Source organism: Rhincodon typus, chromosome 38, assembly GCF_021869965.1.
Source record: "Rhincodon typus isolate 14 chromosome 38, sRhiTyp1.1, whole genome shotgun sequence".
NCBI lineage: Eukaryota > Metazoa > Chordata > Chondrichthyes > Orectolobiformes > Rhincodontidae > Rhincodon > Rhincodon typus.
Window position 1 is genome coordinate 3,632,293 of NC_063369.1, and position 10,744 is coordinate 3,643,036.

General features: G+C 42.5%; 1 protein-coding gene across 2 annotated transcripts in view; it reads left to right on the forward strand.

Annotated features, from left to right (window-relative positions):
• Positions 1-2,702: 2,702 nt before the first annotated feature.
• LOC125487267 (AP2-interacting clathrin-endocytosis protein-like) overlaps positions 2,703-10,744 on the forward strand; it is a 40,683-nt gene continuing 32,641 nt past the window's right edge. For both annotated transcript variants that reach the window (XM_048618117.1, XM_048618118.1), the window contains exon 1: positions 2,703-2,912. The gene's annotated coding sequence lies outside the window, so the exon portion shown is untranslated. The remainder of the gene's footprint in view (positions 2,913-10,744) is intronic.

Genomic DNA, 10,744 nt, shown 5'->3' on the forward strand with positions numbered 1-10,744 from the left:
TGCACCTTGTTGTCTCGGATTCTCCAGCATCTGCAGTTCCTACTATCTCTTCTTATCAGGGAACGTTCTCACATTCACTATTCCTAATCTGCTCTCGGCAACACAAGAGGAGCTACATCCTGGCATGGACGGATAGTCCACGTGTTAATTTAAAGTTTTCGAGAAGATTTGTAGCTCGGGTTGTGGATGAGGTTGTAGACATGCTCACTGAGTTGGTAGGTTTGTGTACAGTTATGACGCTGCAACAAACTGAGGTATATAAATAACAAGCCGGACAGAACACCAACGCTTCACCGGAGGTGGACTGACGATGTTACCGAGCAGGGTGACAAAATGTCTGCAATCAAACCCACCGGCTCGGCGAGCAAATCTACAACCTCATGTGTTAACTGTTTCAGTTCCTGAGAAATGAAGCATTCTGTGCAGCAGATTAAGAACAGGAGGAGGCCACTCTGCCTCTCAAACTTGTTCTGTCCATATCCAGTTGCATGCTGGTTGATCTGGATCTTGGGTCCATTGTCCTGTCTTAGTTCTATATCCCCTCACCCTCCCACAACAATAACCTTTCGCTATTTCATTTCGGGTTTTTTTTTGCCTGAGATGGTGTCAGAGAATGGTGCCTTGGTACACTTTTCACTGCGCTCCTGCACTTGAGTACTTATGATAATAAAACCAAATTCTGACCTAATTCTAAAACCTAATTCTGATTTTATCAAATTAGTTCAATATTTTCAATGGTCTCAAGAGCCGCAGCAGCTTTTTGGGGTCAGAATTCCAGATGGAGCAGTGCTTCCTGACACCACCCCTGGCTCAGAGTTTAAGATCTGTCCCCTTGTCCTGGACCCTGTCCCCACCAGTAGAGAAAATACCTTCGCCCCGATCAAATCCTGAAACTACATCCCCCTAATTTTTTTAATTCCCCTCTCCTTTCTCGACAGTGACACCTGGAAACAGTTCATTTATCGTGCACACTCATGATAGTAAAATGTAGGGTATGCAGCGTAGCTTGATCTTAGAGTAGAATAATAGGTCGGCATAACATTGTGGGCCGAAGGGCCTGTACTGTGCTGTACTGTTCTATGTTCTATGTATCGATACCAAAACAGATCTGGAGTCAAGAAAGGAAAATGAAAGGCCTAAAAGGTTGGCACGGACACCGATGAGATATCAGGACTTGGTCTGTCCATGGAAAGGGATTGAGTGTTTTTTACACAGGCAGCCAAATGCAACATGTGTTCTGCATTACAACAGCCACTGCACTTCCAAAGGATCTCATTGGCTGAAAATGGCTTTAGGCCTTGACAGATATTTATCGAAGAGTGAGCCTTTTCTTCACGCCTCTGTGAGAATAATGAAATCAGGTGTTTCAACTGATCCTTGAAAAATGAATTCCAACTCATATCCAGAACATCACTGCCCCCAACAGAGGGATGGAGTTACAGAGAGTGAGTGAACATGCTTGGAGCCAAATACATTGGCTGTAATTTGCTCCTACATTCAAAGTCTAGCCCTTTAACAGCGGAAACTGAGCTCACAGATTTAAAGTCTGGCCCTTTTCAAAGGAAAAGGAAGATTTGCATTTTAGAAAGTGTTTGGAAAACACTTGTTGAAGTGCAGTTAGTCACTGTTATTGATATTTCTGAATTATCATATTCAGAGATATTATTATCCACCTCTATAGCAGGTGGAACTTGAACCTGAGTCTCCCAGCTCAGAGGCAGGGACACTATCACTGTACCATAAGCGCATTCCCTAGTCATTTTTATAATGGAAGAGAAGCCAGTTTGCACACAGCAAGCTTGCATAAGTGGCCACCTGGTACTGATCTGTTTCAGTGAAGCCTGTTGAGGGACAAATATCGATGTGAGCGCTGGCAGAACTCTCCTGTCTTTTCTCAACATGTAGCAGATACAAAAGCTTAAACACGTGTACCAACAGATTCAAGAACAGCTTCTTCCCTGCTGTTACTGTACTTAGAGTCATAGAGATGTACAGCACGAAAACAAAACCTTAGGTCCAACTTGTCCATGCCGACCAGATATCCTAAATTAATGCAGTACTTCTGAATGGACCTCTCAGATTTTAAACTTAATGTTGGTCTCACTCCTTGTGCACCTTCCCTGCAGCCATAACATTATATTCCTCGCTCTGTTCTATTACCCTAATGCACTTTGTATGGTATGATCTGCCTGTACTGCGCACAAAACAGAAATCTACACTGTACCGAGGTACATGTGACAATAATAAATCAAATCAAATCAAATCAAATCAGAGACAGTGCCACGGAATCTTTTGTGCTTCCCCTCCCTGAACACGTGGGAGTGTCAGTTCCACGCCACAGCTAAAGAGCGACAGTGTGACGTTCTGTCAGCACCTGAGATGGGCAGGTGCCAGTCTGTATAGTGGGCTCAGAGACTCCAGAGTAAGAGGTAAAGACACAGCCTTCAGACTGAGAGGTGAGAGTGCTCCCAACAGAGCTAGGGACTGAGTTAAAACCAGGACTGCTCAGTCACAAGCGGGTGGGGATTCAGGCTGTGAGCTGGAGGTGGTGATTGTAGAACAGCTGCTGTAAAACTGCTGAGAACGAATGTGTGGGAACAGCAGATGGGCAGAGTGTGTGTGTGTGTGTGTTGAGGGGGAGGGGACGATTTCTGCCTATTTGGATCCAATCCTTTCGGTCAATTCTAATTGAGTATTGTCCACATCAAAAAGATTACCTCATTGGTTCAGATTTGAGGTACAAGCCAATTGGATGTGATGGCAGCAGGTTTTGTGAGGCTTCTGATTTGTTTAGTGCAGTTCCCAGTCTAACCCTGCCTACCAGGAGCTAGTGCTTGTGTCTGTGTCCCCTCCCTATTCTGCTGGTTGCAGCAGCCTGTTCAGTCTTTGTGACACTCGAGGGGTAGAGGCAGGTGAGTTTACTCCTGTTTGGTATGCTGCAATGTTATGTTGCTTTTATCTTCACAGATCCTGATAATGGGGTGGAAAAGAGAGAAAGAAAAAGAGGTTGAATGTGTGATTCAATGAAATGGGGCTGGGGCTCTTATTCTGACTGGAGGCTCTGTAAAGTGCATAGGCACTGAGTTGTAAAATAGGATTTAGTTTCTAAAACTAGAATCATGTGGCTAAACAGTTAGTGTATCTTTCTTTTTAAAAAATGAATTCCAGTATTTCCCAAATTTCTTCATTTTATTTTTTGTTTGAAAGCTTCACTTTAACTGTAGTGGCCTTCTGTGGGTCTGGGGTGGGGGTTGTTGCTGGAAGGTCTGTGTACTATGTACATTTTTTTTTATTGTAACTGTTGGCTGTGAAAGAGGAATGTTGTAACCTACCTCTTCTCTATCTAGAGATCTTGTCTCCATATTGATTTGTTGTGAATGTGTAGCTGGAATTTTAATGCAGAGCTCTTTAATATTAGAAGCATTTCAGTTAGACAATCTTGAGAATCTGATTTATTGTCAAAGCCTTGTGAAGTAGTAGGAATTTCAGTTGAGCAGTTATGCCTCTATATTTTTATAATTACACTGGATAATTTGAAGGTGAAGCTTTTTTAGTTGCACAATGATTAGTGAACTATTGCCCCCCCCCCCCCCCGACCCTTCCCCTGTTGATTCTGTAATAATAAATTATTACACTAACCTCTTTGTTCTGCTGGATGTAATCTAACCAATATAAAGTGTGGGTCTTTTGGTTCCAGGGTATTGTAGATAGCCATTTCTCCTTAAATGGCTGCTAATTTTTCTTTCAGTTTTTGTTTCAGTGAGGAACTTGCATTGGAACTGACTGGTTTTTGGATCTAGAAAGAGTTAAATCCTGAGGTTTGTTTCCCTGCTGGAATGATTTAGTTTAGTCTGAAATTTTAATTGCCTTTTCTAATAAGTTGTGGAGGCTATAACTTCTGACCCCTTTTCTGGTTAAACAGTTGAAACCCGAGTGCAGAAAAATGTTGGAGTTCAATGTTTAACCATTTAGTATGTATCTAAGTCTCTTCTTTCTTTTTTGTAAAGGTAATCTGCAAGAAATGGTGAGTGTAATCAGGCAAAACCACACTGATGCGAACACTGATTCCCATCAGTTGTAGGTGGAAGATGTCTACTGAGGCAGTTTGTTCTGCTATTGTCATTGATGTTAAATCAACTGACCTTGCTACCTCCCCAAGTCAAACAGCTCTCACTTGCTGTCCTATTTTAAGGAAGTTGCCCCTAATAGGTTTCACCTTGCTAATGTTGTTGCCATTTTCTGCAACTGATCAATTGCTTGCTGCTGATCCAAGTAAAGGACAGTTGGATTTCCCCCACCGCTGTCTCCCACTATCCCTCATTTTCCCCTGTGACTGTAACTCTATTAGCCCCTCCCTGGAATACATCAGCTTTTTCGGAACAGGCTTGTCTTGGCTTGGAGCTGACATAGTCAATTAGTGTATAGACTGAGCACCAACCCAACAGTGACAGGTGCCTGTACTGTAACCCCTTTCTCATGGTGTTGTGAAGTGGTCCAAGTTCATGTTTAACACTTTGGAAGTAAAAGGTTATGAAGTGTAGCCCTTGTGTAAATCTGAAGAATTTTTTTTACATAAATCAGATCCAAGTGAGCCTCCATTTATGAAGCTGAAACTAATCACCAACTTAATTGCCCTAATTAAAGCCTGTGACATCAATCTGTAGGATGACTTAGTAGCTTCTGTGGCCAGTGCTTTTAAAACCTTGTTTGTTTTTCTTCAAGAGTTGGGTTGTTTAGAATGTGGGTGACTGTGATGGAGACAACTTGCATTTACATAGTGCCTTTTTTGTGTACAAGTAAATGCTTCAGTTAAAGTGCTTTCTGAGAATTTTAAAAAAAACTGACAAGATTCAGCAATCTGAGGAGAGAAACTTCATGTTTCAGATTCACAAGTTCCCACCCAGGGTAGGGGAGTGCAAAACTAGGGTCGTAGGTTTAAGGTGAGAGGTGAAAGATTTTTTCCTCATGGAATGAGCTGCCAGAGGAAGTGGTGGAGGCTGGTACAATTACAACATTTAAAAAGGCATCTGGATGGGAATGGGAATGTGAATAGAAAGGGTGTAGAGGAAAATGGGCCAAATGGGACTAGATTTACGTAAGATATCTGGTTGACATGGACCGAAGGGCCTGTTTTTCTGTGCTAAACATCTGACTCTATAACAGCAACTTGATTATTGATCTAGTATGAAAAATCAGCGTTAGTGTTTCGGGTCTGGTGACCCTTCCTCAGAAATAGGGTCACTCAATCTGAAACGTTAACTGATTTTTCTTCACAGATGCTGCCAGACCTGCTGAGCTTTTCCAGCAACTTCTGTTTTTGTTCCTTTGGTTTTTAATGCTTTGGTACTTTAACTTTTTTAGTGAGTTTGGTTGATGTCTAAACATTGGTCATAATCCTGATGAGATCTCACTTGAATTAGTGCCATGGTACCTTCATCCATCTGCCCAAGGCAGGTAACTTTGGAGGAGGGGGCTATTGGAAGTGGATGAAGGGCAGGGTGGTGGTGAGAAATGAAGAGGAATAATTGTCATAACAGAACTCAGGAACAATACTGAGTTTTTGAGACTTGCTTTCTGAATGCAAAAATGGGTTAATGAGGCTACATCTTTAGACAAAGTAATCTGAATTTAAAAAAGAAAAACTCCAATTTCTCCATATTTAATGAATTAAAAGGAATCTGATAGTTACTCTTAACTGGGAGCACTTTTATATTAGGCCTCAGCCACTGTCTTGCTCTTCCCCTGCAGCTTGGAGTGATTTTTTTTTTCTCTCTAGCATTTCACAGCAGCAGGTATCTTGAGAGATAGCAAGAACTGCAGATGCTGGAGAATCTGAGATAACAAGGTGTAGAGCTAGATGAACACAGCAGGCCAAGCAGCACCATAGGAGCAGAGAGGCTGACGTTTCGGGCCTAGACCCTTCATCAGAAATGGAGGAGGGGAAGGGGGTTCTGAAATAGAGAGAGAGGGGGGAGGCAGATAGATGATGGATAGGTGGAGAGGAAACACAGGTCAAAGAGGTGGGGATGGAGCCAGTAAAAGTGAGTGTAGGTGGGGAGTTAGGGAGGGGACAGGTCAAGGGGGTGGGATGAGGTTCGTAGGTAGGAGTTGGCGGTGCGGGTTGAGGTGGCTTCACAAGCTTCAAAATCTCCCCTTCCCCCAGCTCGTCCCTGTTCTTCCTCCCACCTATCCCCTCTACCTCAAGCTGCACCATCTCCTACCTACTAACCTCATCCCGCCCCCTTGACCTGTCCGTCCTCCCTGGACTGACCTGTCCCCTCCGAACTCCCCACCTACACTCACCTTTAATGGCTCCATCCCCGCCTCCTCAACCTGTCTGTTTCCTCCACCTATCTTCTCCTCCTCTATCCATCTTCTATCCGCCTTCACCACCGCCCCCACCCTCCCTATTTATTTCGGAACCCCCTTCCCCTCCCCCATTTCTGAAGAAGGGTCTAGGCCCAAAACATCAGCTTTTTTGCTCCTATGATGCTGCTTGGCCTGCAGTGTTCATCCAGCTCTGCACCTTGTCTTCAATAAAATCTCGTGGGTTCGAAATCCTCTGGCCTTGTCCCTTGTTGTTGTCGTCAGCTGTCTGATCTCAACACTCCTATTCTTAAGCTTCCCCACTTTAATCCCTCTACTTATAGCTGTACCTTCAGATGCCTGTGTTCCAAACTCTGTCACTCCTTTTGTTTCAACTCAAGTTGCTGCCTTGAAACTTGATTCTTGACCAAGCTTCTCGTCACTAGTGTAAATGGTGCTGTTTTAGTATTAATGTTTGTTTAATAGTGTTTATAATGATTTAGGACCCTCCCTATTCTTTTTAAAAGAAGAGTTAGATGACTGGGAGTCCCTAGCACCTCCCTTGTATGTGGACCCATGGATTCGGATGGTAGAAGACTGTTCTGGCTGCTCTTTGTTCATTTTGGATTTGAGCTGAGTTTTATTTTAAAGCCATGTGGAGTTTGGGTTCTCTTACAGACTCCTTGAGGCAAAATCAAGATTGTCAAGTTTTTACAAAACATTAATGCTGCTGTACATGAATGTCCAATATTGTTGATGCATGCTAACAGACCAAGCAGACTTTGTAGTTACCCTGGGAAATGATTTAAACTAATAATCTTGGGTTCATGCCCACATAATCCATGTGAGTCTGAATCTAGATTGTAGTGTCATGGTGTTCGTCTAGAGTGCAAGAGTTCTAGCTCCATACATAGTGTGCTATTTAAGGTCAGTGACGTGCAGTGGTAAGACATCACAAGGTTGCTCCATTGCTTGCATAACGGAATTCTACAAACTAACAGATGGTGTATTCTGTTCTCTCATCCCTTTTTTGATTAAGTTGTCTGGAACAGAGATTGCAGTTGAACTTCTTCACTACAAAAGCAAATTGGCCTGGGATTTTTAATGTAGGACTGGGGGAAAGAGGGGTTTTCCATCAGGATGTTGCTTTGGAAGATGGTTAGGATTGCAGTTAAGAGAGTAGCATCTCTTAAATTGTTGCATCTATTAGGTACTGCTTCAGATCTGAAGACTCAGCAGCAGCTTGTATCTGGTTGTGGCACTGCAGTGAATTCTCTCTGCTCTCTAGTGCTGTATCAGGTCGGGTAGATTCTGACACAAAGGATATTGCATCTTCTAGGGCTTTTGAGCCTCTGTTTCTAATTAATTAGAATGAATTGTTTTTGTTTTTTTTTGCAACAGGATGATAAATGTTCTGAAGGAACTCCATTTAATCTCCATCTGGAGCTGTCATTTTTAATGGGATCTAGTTATAATTCCTTGTATTTGTCCAACCCTGTCCTGTTGACTGATCTGGACCAGGAAAGTGCAGCAAGGTATTTATAGAATTTTTTCCCCAGTGAAATTAGTTGGGAACAGTTGCTGTGGTGTAGGAAAATACCACCAAATTTTGGGGTACTTCTAACTTGCATTCGCTATATTTTGAGCTAAGAGAAGGGCAATTTTAAAAGCATTTATAAAATGTTAGATTATAAACCGGCTGGGCATGGCTTTCTTATTTGAGGCTTTGGCCAATGAGTCGTGACTTTGTCTCTTTAGACAAACGACTGTTCTGTTTCCATGAACTGATGTTTAATCAGATGACCTGTTGGTTCCCATTTGGGTCTTAAACTCTCCTCATCCTATCTAAATAAATGGCTTTGTCTGTGCAATATGATTGGATGTCAAACAAGTGAAGTTAGCAGGCTGATGTTAGCCTCCTGCTTTAATGTGTTACGCGCAATCTAATAACAGACTCAGGCTGAATCTTCTGTACTGTGTGCTACCTTGAGAAATTCCTTTTCTATCCTAGAGTTGAATTTAGCCTTTTAATCTGGTTAATGAATGATGCTGTCTTGATCTTTCAAAAAAAAAAACCACTTCTTGGTAGACAAGCAGAGCTCGATCCCAATTCTGTAAATATCTTGTTGCACTTTCCTGGTCCAGATCAGTGAACAGGACAGGGTTGGACAAATACAAATACATCAGAATAACCTATCATCTTGAGCTGGTCTGACAGGACCTGAAGTAGTGATATGACCCCAAGCAACCAAGGGGAATGAAATTCCTTGTATGTTTAACAACAAAATCTCAGTCATTCGGAGCAACATGTGAGAGGATAGTAAGGGCATTAAAATTGTCTGCTCTCTTTAAAAGAATTTTTGATTACTTTTTTAAACAATTGATTATGGGATGAGATGAATTCTCACTTTGCAAATGTTTAGTTGGATAATTGTTCACTTGCCAATTGGCTGAAGTAGCTCATTGAAATTCTGATAGGGGAGATCATGTGATCCATCCAGAATTGGCCAATCAGCTGGCAGCTACCTTGCCTTTGAGTGGCAACATTGTTGAATGGGCACGACATGGTCACAAGTGACTGTGTGTACTTGAAATTGTACAAAATGTTAATGTATCTCTTGACATTCTGTGCTTTGGCTTGATGCCGAGCCCATACTTGCTGGGAGCAAGGGGAACGGAGACTTGTCCATTTTAGTTTGAGATTCAAACTGCCCAAGCATAGTTCTCGACAATACTCGCAGCTAAGATACAAGAAGCTGATATAGGGATGGGCAGTGAGATTACTAAAGCTGGTAAGCAACTAGTGTACTGACCTAGTTTTTAATTTAATGTTAATTGGAACATCTATTAATTTGGTTTGGCTCCAACCCAAGTTCTAGTGTAATGTAGTTTGTTCTGTTTGAGATTGGAATCCTCAATTAGTATCTTAATTAACCAATGCCCCAAATTTTACCCGACGCAAAACTGCCTGATCCTTTTCTAAATCATTTTGCTGTTGAATGCAAATATTGACTTATCTTTAGAAGCTATACTTCAACTTGATCAAATACCAGTGAAATTCTCAGTTTGTGGTCTAACATTCAATCAATGAAGGAAGTCTCTTAATGTATTTTCCTATTCTCCCTAGTCCAGCATTGGCAGCTGCCTGAAATTTGGAATTCTTTCCTTGACCTTTCAGCCTATTCCTGCTTACAACAGATTTTACAGTGGCTCAGTGGTTAGCACTGCTGCTTCAGTGCCAGGGACCCAGGTTTGATTCCACCCTTGTGACTGTATACCAACTCAACACCGATGTTCTCCCCATGTCTGCGTGGGTTTCCTCTGGGTGCTTGGGTTTCCTCCTGTAGTCCAAGTAATGTGCTAGTTGGGTGGATTGGCCATAGGAAATGCAGGGTTGTAGGGATAAGTTCTGCTATTGAGGGTTAGTACAAACTCAATGGCCTCTTTTTGCATACTGTAGGAATTCTGATTCTAATGTACATCTCCACCACTTTTGCCACTGAGAAGCCCACAGCAGATGATAGAATTTGAAATCCAACTAGGCTGCAGGGATTGGGAACAGAAGGCTGTTCAGCCCCTCGAGCCTGATCTGCCTTTCAACAAGAGATCTATCCCACGTCTCGGCTTCTTTGTTGCCACTTCTTATCCCTCAATGTGGACTTGCAGTCTAGTTTCCATCTATTTCAATAGCTGTGACTGAGTTTGTAGGGGATTCCAGAGATCACTACCCTCTGGGAGAAGAAATTCCTTTTGCATCTGTTTTGATTGTCCCCTTATTTTGTACAGCATGGGCCCAATTCCCACAGTAGCTGATGTGGCCATGAAGGATTCTCCTTGATCTGCCTGTGGTGTGGTGACCCTTGAGTTAAATGACAACTAGTTGTCTGAGGCCTGGTCTGGTGGGACTACAGTGACCTTTTTTTGGGTATTTAGATAAATGAGGCAGTGTTTAATGTGGTTTGTGAAATAGATTTGTGTAACTGACTTATTGAACAGTTTTGAAGTAGTATGTAAGGTGCCATGTCAAAGGTTATTGTGGAAGTGTTTATACAGGAGACTGATGGGACCACATCTGGAGTACTATGTACAGTTTTCATCACTAAAGAAGGTGGTAAATATGGAGGCAGTTCAGAAGGATTACTAGACTTGTACTTGCAATGGGTAGGTCTTGAGGGAAGATTTGACAGACCACAGTATCTATTGGAGGTTAGAGTGAGAGACAACTTTGCATTGTAAAACCCTTGGGGGTCTTACCAGAGTACATGTGAAGACGTCACCACCTTCTTGCAGGAGTATCTACATTTCACTACTCAGTATTCCAAGGTCACCTACTGAAACCACACTGGGGCAGAATTCCTTTGGATGGCCGAGTGTTGGAGCTGCATTCCTGATGCTGCCTGGCCTGCTGTGTTCATCCAGGTCTACACCTTGTTAATCC